Below are 6,000 nucleotides of genomic sequence, written 5' to 3'. Positions count from 1 at the left end.
AATGTAAGGCGCGATAACCTCCGAAGAGATCTAAGGCCGAGCTTCTCTTCCAATTTGCGTCGTGCTTCTCTTGATTTTCCCTACAAATTGGCCGAACGGGACCTACATGTTTTATGCCGACTCCGAACGGCATCTGCAAGGCAGATGAGTTTTCACTGAGAGCTTTTCATGGCTGAAATACACCCGGAGCGCTTGCCAAACACAACCGAGGGGCGACCCCGCTTAGAAAAATTTTCTTCTAATTGAAAAACCGTATTTCTAAAATTTTGATGTTGCCTTGCCCGGGGTGCGAACCCAGGGCATACGGTGTGGTAGGCGGAGCACGTTACCATCACACCACGGTGGATTTTAAATAAACTTATGAAAATATAAGACAAAATCTACTAGAAGTGTTCGGGGTTCCGGTTTTTGACATCCATACAATCTTGACTGCTTAAACTTCTCGGAAAACAAATTATAGGAACATAAACATACCTGAATATGCCGTTAAATGTTAGCATTTTTACAGTTTAAGCTACCGCTACAAGTTATTTTCTAAAGCGTTAATTATGAAATGCATCCGAACGTTTGCAAAAAGTTACGTATTTTGAAAATATTTTAAGCTTCAACGCATATATTTTAACGCTGTTTTTATTATTAGTATGACGGAGCTTAGTGTGGGATAAATAAATATACCGATAAGTTTAATACTTCACTAGCTATATTTAAATTTTTTGGACTATTTCAAGAAATACTGGATTGTCTAAGAAAACAAAAATGTGCCGTAACTAACTATATTTGGTCAGCCACTAATGTCTTCTTTATGTATTAGCTAAATTATTGAATCAATGTTTATTGCCGTACACTCAGAGAAAAACGCCGTTCTAAAATCCACCACCACCGGACTCAACTCAAGCTTTTCATGTTCCTACTTTTTTGTTCTTGAAAAACGAACGACCTGTTCTTAAAACAACAACCTTGTTCTTGAACTGACACCATTTTCTTGAAAAAAGAACGGCCGGTCTTAAAATATGAACAAATGTTCTATTAATGAGAACGATGTTCTTAAATCAAGCCCAAGAAAAAAAAACCGTACAATTCGTGTGCACTACAATGTTAAATACACCATTTGGCACCAGCTATCAAGCAGTTGTAGTAGGCAAGCGGCTATGATGTTGCGCTTGCGATCGTGTTGCGCGAGTTCGATCACCTCCAAACTCTGAATTTTTTAAAACAATTTTTTTTTTGTTCTATTTTTTTAACTCTTATTTTTCGTTCAGTTCCATTCACATATCCACAGGTAATTCTCAAACTTGTTATGAAATGTTTTAAGTATATATGCAGATTACATCTTTAAATAAGAATAATTTCTCAATAAGAGAAATGTATGAGAAAATGCTTATTATGCATTTTTTCTTAAACTTTTGAATTTTAATAACAATTTTTTTGTTGTAAATATTCTTTATTTATGACAAAAATATTATTATTAATAAAAATTAAATAAATATATTTAAAAAAATACTTTCCCTCCCACCAAAGATCAAGCACGAACCGTTCTTAAATTGAGACCGAAAAATGTTAAATCGGCCCTAAATCGTTCTCGAAGCGTGAGAACGAAAAATGCTAAATCAAGCCCAAGTAGTGCTTGAAATTAGCACTGAAGGTTCACACATCAATACCAAAGTGGTCATAAAATACGAACAGTGTGCTTGGAAGAACTGTTCTTAAAACAAGCCCATCGGTCACAAGTTAAGAAAAAACGTACTTAACAGACTTTTGTCAACGAATGTTCTTAATTTTGAACTTGTTTCGTTCGTTTTAGAACGATTTTTTCTCTGAGTGTAGAGAACAACGCATGCGGGTTTCGAATGACATGTGCACAGTGAATTTTTCTATGTACTTAAAATGAAAATTTTTTGCTCATGGTTGACGCATCTCAGGAAAGACCAGTATAGTTTTTAAACTATTCTGCATTTGTTTTTTGAACAAACTATTTACCATGCGCAGGCCATAAAGCTTTTGGCATATGAAGACATTCTCTTGACAAGTTTAAAAAGCTCAGTGAAATTATTAATTCTCGGTTGGATTAATTCGTTAATTTTATATTTCGTACTTTATACAGAATTTTGAAGCAACAAACTTAGAAAAAAAAAATCGCTTTTGAAAAATTTATAAATAATATATTTGTAAGGCTATTTTACTACTATATTTTAGTCATTACCAATTTGCATATACAGTGTAGTAGGTAGGCTATTAAAGGTAATCAAAAAATGTATTCGGTCATGAAACGACAAGTGGTGAATTTTTAAAAGAAAATGATTAGTCCAGAAAATAATAAAATAATAGAAAATAATAAAATGACTTATTTTAGTGTTCAATGTAAAATATAATTAATAAATTATTTTATATTTGGTACTTTATACAGAACTTTAAAGTTTAAACCAATTAACTTAAACAAAAAATTTTTGAAAAATTTATAAAAAACATCCTTGCCAGATTACTCACTCGAAAATATTTGTTTAATTGCCATTTTGCATATAAAGTAGAGTAGGTATTAAACAAATCAGTAAAAATCATGATTAATTGAATATTAGACTAATGAAGGACTGAAAAAATGTGTTCGATCAGTGAACGAAAATAATGAACAGTTAAATGGAAGTGGATGTTCGTCCGGAAATTTCGGATGAACAATTTTCGTTGTTAAATTATTTCCAACAAAAAAATACAAGAAGGGAAAAAAGCATCAAAATAAATCTTCCTCCGAATTAATAAGAAATTAATTGTTCGTCCAGAAAGCGAAAATTTCCGATGAATAAGGGACAACCTTTTTTAAAAATTAAGCTTTCCACGTATCAAATTTATTTCTTGCTGCACTGTGCTACACTGTCAGTGCAGTTGCATTCGTAAACATTTCACATAAGCAGTTTTGTTGCACTTTTCTGAGCGAATTCTTCTCATTATACTAACACGCGACATTGCCAGCATCAAAAAATTGAGCTAAGTAAGTAGCCAAACATTATACTTCAACCGGTTTTACAACAAAACAAGGAATTTTGTATACGCCCCGTACTCAGTACAAAGGTGCAAATGCGATAGAAACAATTCTTCTCAGCTTGCCCGAATGACGCTCCTTTGTAAACAAAAATTCCAGTTAGCATTTGCTAACTTGCTCTTCAGCATGGTATACAAACAACGCTGTACTAAATCATTATCAATCTGACTCTTTCGCACATTGAGCGACCATTGCAACGTTGAGTGTACGGTATATAAAAAACTTCTTACACACACACGCATTTCCAAAGCACCGCAGGGAAGCGAATTACCCCAACCCACTATTGTTAGCTGTACAAATATTTGTTGTTGTAGCTGTCAGCTAGCCGCCAACTTTACTTGATTGCAACATTTCTTATTGTCGCTGCACTCACACTTGTGACCATTTTAGGTTTTATATTTTATTGTTGTTTCACATACTACGCTGTGGTTTGCTCTTTGTATTGCGTGACTGTTGGGTGTTTGTTTGTCATCTCTTTCATGCCGTCTCGTTATTTTCCTTAATTCAGTTGGTTTGTGACCGTTGACGTGTGTACTATCGTTTTAGTAGCGTGTGTATAGCGTATAAATTGTTTAGCGTTGTACCACGACGAGATCGTGAATGCGTGCGTGCGTGCGTGCTTTTTTGACACTATTTGACTCTACGCGTGTTTTACAATCTAACAATGCGGTTAAAAGCTTTTTATCATTCATTGAATAGTGATACCTGCGCGTAGTAGCAGCGTAATACATACATACATACAAAATATATAACTAAAGCTTATCAAGTGCTCCTTTGTGGGCAAATGCGTCGGTAGAAATTGTAGAATTTGCCTGTAAAGCAAACGACGGTATTGCGAATTTGCTTGATTTGTTGTAAGAACGCTTTTCATTGAAATGAGTGCAATGCTGTGCTGATAGTTGTATATTGTCTAAAGATACTTGCTACTCATATGACTTTTCGCCTTAGATTTTGGCTATTTTTTTCTCGTAAGATAGGTATATCTAAAACATACATATGTAGATTGTACAGCAATGAACGGCCAAGGTATTGCTGTGAAGGTGTATTTGCGCGCGCAACGTTGAAAAAGTTTATCTACAATAATTTTACGGTATTATTGGGCATAATTGCACCGGATATGGACACTAACATACGGCAAGGCGGCAAAAGCGCATTACAATTACGGTCGTGGTGTAACTAAATAGAAGAAAATACGAAAAGTGAGATTTAAATCAGTCAAAAAAAAAAAACAAGTTGAAAAATAATAAAAAAAAAAAACTTACGCACAAAAACCAAACAACTCAAGTAAAATAAATGAAAAAAAAAATAAAATGTCAAAAATTTGAGTTTACATACAATTTTGTGGCACAACTAAAGTATTTGCTAATCAATGTGCTAATAAAAACAAATTTTTAAACTAATAAAAATTTACGAAAATTTGTAAGCGCGAAATATTTTTGAATACAAAAGTAACTCAAAACATTTTTTTTTAATTTGTTCTAGCAGCATGAACATACATACTATTTTTTACTGCAGTCCCGCTGCAAGTCTGTTCATAAAATGCGAAAAATATACATAAACAAAAAAAAGTGTATTTGTAAAATATCTTTAAACTTAAAATTTTTCAAAACTGTTACTAACAGCAACGTTATATAACAAAAAGCAGTGAAAAGTTATAAAAAAAAATAAAAATAAAAATTACATAAATTTAAAAATTAAAAAAGTGAGTGAAGTGTTACCACAAAAAGATTACAAATCTTAAATGGAGCAATTTGTTTCATAACAAATAACACAAAAACAAAAGTTTTAAAGCACAATTTGGTAAGATAACGCGCGTTAAGAAAATAAGGACATACTTTTTCCACTCGAAGTTCGAGTCTCGAACTTTGATTTTGAAAGATAAGCGCGTTATATGTCGAAAAAAAACTCAATTCTTTACATATACCTATAGTTTTACATTCGACCGACAAACTCATCTAAATCTGTCATTAAATCCATCTGTCAAAGGCAAGGGATCGGCAAAGTATTCATTGTAATCGGACTTTAGCTCTCTGGATGATGCGCCAAATAACAATTCTGAAATTTCTACCCACAACGACGTAGAAAGCAATCGTCTTAAATACTTAGCTTGGCACAAAAATGTTGGCTCACAGAGTTCTTTGAACTTTTTGTTTCGGAGCCTTAAAACGCTTCTTATTGAAGCACGGCTATGTAAAGTAGCGGAAGAGAGTGATACTACTCCGCTGGGAGCGACAAGTGAAAAACGATTTACCTACCATTAAACGGTTAAGCGCCAATTAAGTAAACAAGTCAAAAAAAAGCTTTCGATAACCCGTAGGTACTCCATGAGACACTCGGAGTGTTTGCCAAAGCACTGCCGAGGAGGAGCACGCTTAAAAAATATTTTCTTAACGAAACAAATTTTTTTCTAAATTTTTGATTTTGCTTTCCCCGGGACTTGAGCCCAGCAACTTCACTGTGGAGGGCGGACTGCGCAAGCAACACACCACGTCGACTGCTCAGCACTCAAAAAGTTTGGAGTAGTTCGGCAAAAAACTCTGAATTTGGGCAAAACCTCGAAATTGCTCACAATTTTGGGGATGTGCAAGTTAAAACGATTTAGAAATCAGACTGAGAGCATTGCTGTTGTAATGAACACGGGTATGTTCTAAAGTCCGTATTCGCTAGGACTAAGCACGTCGTAATAGACTTGTATATATGGGTTTGGTGAAATTAAGGACTACGATTTGTAAATATGATAAGCGCGCGGTTGGCCGGCGAACAGATAAGAGTGGTATTTAAGTTTTACCATAACCTCCTGGAAACACGCAATTTCGCATGCCAAATCCGAATCCGATGTGCATATAACTCTTGCATTACCAACTTTTCGATTAAATTGCGAAAACTATTCCAAATAGAACTTTTTTCAGTGCTATTCCAAAGTTAATACGTTTTCAGCGCTAAGGTTAGGTTGAACTGGCCGGTCCATG

General features: G+C 34.3%; 1 protein-coding gene across 2 annotated transcripts in view; it reads left to right on the top strand.

Moving 5' to 3' along the window:
• The first annotated feature begins 3,558 nt into the window (after window positions 1-3,558).
• grn (GATA binding protein grain) overlaps window positions 3,559-6,000 on the top strand; it is a 257,566-nt gene continuing 255,124 nt past the window's right edge. For both annotated transcript variants that reach the window (XM_067762921.1, XM_067762920.1), the window contains exon 1: window positions 3,559-4,733. The gene's annotated coding sequence lies outside the window, so the exon portion shown is untranslated. The remainder of the gene's footprint in view (window positions 4,734-6,000) is intronic.

Source organism: Eurosta solidaginis, chromosome 1, assembly GCF_040869045.1.
Source record: "Eurosta solidaginis isolate ZX-2024a chromosome 1, ASM4086904v1, whole genome shotgun sequence".
Taxonomy (NCBI): Eukaryota; Metazoa; Arthropoda; class Insecta; order Diptera; family Tephritidae; genus Eurosta; species Eurosta solidaginis.
This window is presented reverse-complemented; position numbering and strand designations above follow the sequence as displayed.